This window comes from Cryptomeria japonica, chromosome 8 (genome assembly GCF_030272615.1).
Source record: "Cryptomeria japonica chromosome 8, Sugi_1.0, whole genome shotgun sequence".
Lineage (NCBI taxonomy): Eukaryota > Viridiplantae > Streptophyta > Pinopsida > Cupressales > Cupressaceae > Cryptomeria > Cryptomeria japonica.
Genome location: NC_081412.1, coordinates 206149260 through 206155622, shown reverse-complemented (window position 1 = coordinate 206155622; position 6363 = coordinate 206149260).

Sequence of the window (6363 nt, the reverse complement as noted above, 5' to 3'; positions counted from 1 at the left end):
GACAAATGAAAATCATGTCTCTTTACTTGTGCAAAGTGCTGATAGAAATTGTGATCAACAAGATGAAGTGTAGTCATTTTATGAGGAAATATTCCTCTCTAGTTTGCAAGCCATCATTATGGAAGAGTGTTCATCATTTGAGAAAACTAGCAATAAAGATGTGCCTGATGTTGCCAACTTTCATAATAAGTTGGATTACTTTTCTTTTCAGCTGGGAAGTAATGGTAAAGAGTATGACACTCTTATGTCATATAGTGATCAACACTTTCAGCATTTGTCTGGTTTTCAAAGATTGAATAATTATGAACATGCTGATGATTATGTTTTATGTGATCAGCTGATTAGAAGTGGAAGTGTGATTGATCAAGCAGATGCCAATGAAACTTCCAGCTTACCCTTGATCTGTGGAATTGAAAATCATGTGTTTGATAGAGGTAAGAATTGATTTCAATTTTGATGGCCCGAGGCCATATGTAAATAAATTGTATCTTTTGTATAGTTTCTTTGCTTTAGCTATGTGGTTTTCAATAAGGAGCCCTATTGTTTGGGTAGAATAAGGAACCCTTTGTTTTTTAGAAGAGAAGAGAAGTATTCCATTTTTGGGTGGTTTGCTCTACCATAGATTCTAAATTCTTGTGTTGATCTTGCAATCAACCATCCCCAGTCAGAGCCACTGTTGGGACTCATTAATTTGAGTCAATTTGAGAGGCCCATTTCAAAAAAATTCTATGCACTTTCAAATGAATACTTAGTGAATCAACCAGAGTGGTTTAGTTTGAAAAGGGATAACATGGAGCCAATTAATTATCAAAGGGTAAGGCTTGGGAAATGTGTCTTGTACCTTTCATTTGGCCTATGAAGTGTTTTGCAACTTTCATATTTTAGTTTGGATCAGTTTAACAGATACCCATTTCAAGGGTTGAGCTAAAAGTCCATCATAGGTACAAATTTGGATTTTACTAAATGGTCAACTTTGAGCACCTATAAATTTTGCCCAGTTGAGTGTCATGTCAAATTCAAAGTGCATTTAATTGTATGCATATAGATGAGTATACATGCCAAATTCCAAGTCCCTATGAATACATTTGCTCAGTTTGGTAAGCCCAATCCATTTGCAATTTGTGTTGTTTGCATAAGTCCATGTTTTAGTAGCTAGTCAGAGCCCTACTTTGTACATGTGTAAAAAATGCCCAGTTGAGTGTTATATCAGAATATTTCTTTTGAGCTATTTCTGGTATGAAAGAGAAGCTATGTTTCTAGTTTGAAGCTCCTGCCAATCCATTTGATCAATTTTCCAAGATGGTTTCTTGAGCCACTTTATTCAGTTTTTTTGCACTTTCATTGCTACATCTTTTTAAGTGGCTATTTTAATGAGCTCACCATTTACACCCTATTAGCTTCCCAGTCAAACTGAGAATTCCAAGGTCTTCTTTGTAATTCAAATTATCTATTCCCCAGATTTGGGGATCTATAAAGATCATTTGATATTTTTAGTAAAGGCAATTTGTGGTCCCTGCACATTGATTTTATTAGGTTCATTTGCTGGCAGCAACATTTAATCAACTTTGTTGATTAATATATTATTACCTAAGATTCATCATGAGGAGTGGTTTTGCAGGGTGATAGTTAATATATCAGACTACTTGTCCTACAGATGGCAGGATACAGAAAGATGTTTTAATCAGTTTTCAGAGCCAGTTCTTGAGGCCATTCCATCGTTTTGGGCACAAGTGCCTGAAAGTTGCAAGTTGAGTTTTAATGATCGGATAATTGTGTCGATCAACTACAGAGGCAGGGTGCCTGAGGCATTTCAAAGGTCAGTTGCATGAAAATGATTTTTTTTAGTCAGGCCCACCCTGGGGTTCAATATAGATCATGCCCTTATAGTATTAATTTTATTGGTGACTTGGTTCACTGAGAGAATTTCAGAATATTTAAATTTGGATTGTGACCATGAGACATGTCATAATAGTTCAAGATACTAATAGAACTCCAAGAAATTTCAAATTGGCGAGCTTAATGCCAAATCCTCCTTCAACGACAAAGAAGAGACATTTAAAAAATGCAAATGCACCTGGTAGATGGTGTGAAATAGAGAGGGGATTGAAGCCTTCAGGAAACACACGTGGCATGTGAAATGCCAAATCAAAACATCTTTCTTGCATGGCTTTTAAAGGAGGCATTAGAAATTTTAAAGCAAAAGCATATTAGCAGAGATAAAACCAAAGTGCATTGCCTCTGCTAGCATCCTCTCCTACAGATGGCATAATAATGAAATGGGCTACGTTGCTGAAAAGGATTAGAAAATCTTCAAACCAATGTAATTTAGCAGGTTTAGCTACCTTTTGTGTGGAGTTTGGAAGGCTTTATGAAACTTCAAACAAACGCTATTAGTAGCTGTATTGCCCAGGTCCATGGCCCAAAGCTATCATGTTCCCTGCATGGAGTGGAATGGGTAAAAGGCATTAAAGACTCTCAATAAGATGAAAGGGGTTGCATGGCCATTAAAACTTCAAAGCAATTCCATTCGCAAGTGTGAAGCAAATCCATCGACCTCTGCCAGCATCCTCCTTGTGTGGTTACCTGAAGAAATTTTAAACAAATCCAGCCTGTGCCTGAGGTGTATGGAATGGGTAAATTTTTTTTTTAAAACTCCAAGCAAGTGCAATTAGTATGTTTGAAAACCAAACTTTGTGGGTGGCATGTGAGATTTTCACAAAGGGCATCATAAATATTTTAAAGTAAATGCAATTAGCAGGTGTAATGTCCCCTGCATGGTGTATGGAGAGGCGACTGCTAAGTTTGCAAAGGATTTTTAAAAAAGGAGATCAAAGCAAATACATTTGCTAGGTTTAAAACTAGCAATCCTCTGCGTGGCATGGAAAAATCCCATTAAAACCTTCAGAAAATGCATATACAGGCATAAGCCATATATCCCACATTGGTTGTCCAAAAGGACATTTTGGTATTTAAATGCTAAGACACACACATTCATAGTGTCAAGAGCTAGAAGGATTTTGGCAAGTGGAAGCTCAGCGACCTAGTGAACCCCACGTGTGTGCATCATTCCCAAGGTAAGCAAGTTTTTTAGTAAGAGGAGGAGTTAACAAGCTTGCAAGTTTGAAGTGATCATATGGTGGTCATTGTGTCGCTATGCGAAGGTGCTTGACTGTTACCCTTTGCAGATCAGTGACAAAGCACATGCAAAAAAGGGCAGATTAAATATCAAGAAAGTTTGAGACAATAGAATGAGGGTCGTTGTGTTGCTATGTGAAGGTGCATAAAAGTTACCCTTCACAAACCAGCAACCGATGAGCTGGCAGGTCCAGGTGGTAGGTTAGCTGGTGGGTCCCGATGAGGTGTTACTCTGGTGGCAGTCACGTGGGAAGGCACAGAGGGTAAAATGGACCAAAAAATCAAAATTAAATGTAAAGTCCTGGCTATTGTAAAAATTCCAAAAATTCAAATGATGGTTCCACATTCGGAATTAATTGATTAGAGGGGTATTTTTTCCCCAAACATAGATATATTATATACCATTTGAAAGCTCTCAAAATGAGATGAGAAATTTAGTTTTGTAGTTAGTTTCAATGAATCTCAAGTATTTTGAGAGAATTTTCCATGGGAAGGATGCAAGGAAAATCTTCAGTTGGAAAAAGGGGACACTTTCCAATTTCTGATGAAATCGGATCTTTTCCCTCCCCTTCATATTCTCAATTTTTTATTTTGTAAGGGTTCTTATTTTTTGGAGACTTTCTCCAAGGGAGAAATCCAAAATTGAAGGTTCTAGTGATGACATTTTTTATTTTTGGCAAATGATAGTGTGTTCTTTTGGGTTTCCAGTTTTGTCTTTGTTGTAGGTTTACACATATGCAAGGCATGTGTGAATTTCCACAAAATTGTCTACAAAATACCATTTGAATTTATAAATTTTCATCTTATCAAGGATAATTTGAGGTGTTTCTTTCAGTCTTATCTAAGATTGTAATGTTGATCTTTTGGGTATTCTTCAAGGAAGAATTTAAATCCCGAAATTCAGCATTAATGATTTTGAATGTGTATACTGGATATGTATGTATGATTTTGTGATAGAGCCAAGGATTGTATTAATGTAATGCTTTAATAAATGAAAATTTAATGTTGAAAGTAACTTGCATATGAGATTTCTCTTCCAATTTTATGCATGACTGTGTGGCTAGGATAAGGCACTAGTCTTTTGTAATATTGAAAGATTGTCATAATATCAATTTAAAAATCAAATTAGAATATTTTTTTTTTTCTATTGTGTGGTAGTATTCCATCCATCTCATGATTCAAACATTGTTGAGTTGTTAGTGTAGATTTAGCCTATCTACAGTACCGTCCTTGTTTTTGAACCTTTTATGAGATCTATCTACTTTTATTGATGTTGTCATAAGTGTGTAATGGGTTTAATTATATGCATCAAAAGGGTGTCCCCCCCTAGGTCTAGTAGAACTTGAAGTGCAGGAGGATCATTAGGATCCTATGTTATGTTGTCCAAGCCCTGAAGTATTCCATAGATCAAAATTGGCTATTTCATAGAATCAATTGTAGGTAAACTTGAGTTAACCAATTTTGGTGAACAACACCACTGAAGCAACCCCATAACCATAAGAAGAGGGAGACCCAACATAGAAAAATCTTCCACAAACCAAAGGAAAAAATAGAGAGAGGATAGGCCACAAGAACAAAAAGAAAATGAGCAACAAAAGCTTTTCCCTGCACTACCTCTTTCCCACACCAGGAAAGTGCATAGAGTCCACCAGAGAACATCTCCATGAGCATCTCCACAAGAGTTGTAGCTGTTATGCCACACCAAGGGCGAAAGCAGAAACACCAAAGCCTAGCCACACCAACACCAACAACAATGTAGAAAGCCCTAGTATGGCTTCTCCAAGAAGAGAGAAAAACCCAGCAAAAGGAAAACCACCCATCAGCCAAACAGAATAGAGGGCGACTCTCACACCCACCTGGGAAAATACCAAAAAGCCACAAAGACTAAGGGGCATGACCCTCAAACCAGGCAGCAGTGAGATCACCTGTAGGGCTTAGAGAAGGACCTCCAACCCTACTGCACACCCCACCACTCTTCCCAAGCATCCCATGACCCAACAGTAGCCAAGCATCATGAAAGCCAGCCGTAGGCGATGTGACCATCATACACAGACCAAGGGAGGGAGGTCTAAAGACAACTCAAAAATTGTAGAAGCAACAAAGGGCAGAAAGACTCCAGGTCTTTCTAAACCCACACACCCACGAGTACTCAACCACAACAGCCACCAAAACACTGCTAACAACATGGGGTAGAGAACACTAAGCGTCCAAACCAGTGGTATGACCAAATAGTGGACAGTCATGGGAACCATCATCATTGTCACCATCTTCCTCTCCATCAATGTATTATCTAGAGGAAACCCTACCTCCTCCTCCTCCACCTCTCTCCATCAATGTATGAGACTCTATGATACTCTAGTTCCTGCCAAGGAATGCTCGTGAATGTCATCTTTAATTTGACTAAATAATCAATTTGATCATTAGAAGTATGTTGGGACAAAAGAAAAAGCAAGCACTAAAAGAAAAAATAAAAGTAAAGGTTTCATAGCATTGACCTCAAGTTCAGCACAACTACTACTATGAATATTATTCATGTACTCCTTGAATTCATCATCATCACTATTAATATTAATAACACTATTGGAGTCAAGGTATTTTTTTTTAATTCTTTGATAAAAAGTTTCTGCATGTGGTTTAACCATCAAGCAACAAAAAATATCCATATGAGGAGTAATTCATTTAAAAAATGGTCAACAAAAGGCAAAATTTCATAGATTCACTATTCTATATATGATCAAAATACATTTGCATAGATATTAAAAAATACAATATAAAGATGATACAGGTGAGAATCATAATATTGAGGGATAGACTCTTAGCTAATCTTAATCCATCAAAATATGGTCATTCCATGCAGAAATTATATGCTTAGTAGAGGCACCCAACTGCAAAACTTTCTCAGTGAGACTATGTAAGCAACACATTATATCTTGTTGTTGGCAGTATGAATGAATTTATTATGTGTTGCATTGATGTCAATACTAGCTGTTATGGTTGGTTACCAACAGACAAGTTTTGGTTACCGGTAGAAGATCTAGTGTTACCAGTAGAAGAGACTATCTGTTGGACACTTCCGACATTTTTGAATCAATAGAGTATGTTGATTCTATGTGTTACATGTTCCTTGAGCATGTTTTGGTCACTTGGTATTGAATTGGTAATTGGATGCTATCATACACTCTTGTAAACCCATACCGACATTGGTTTAAGGTTTAACTGACAGAGCTT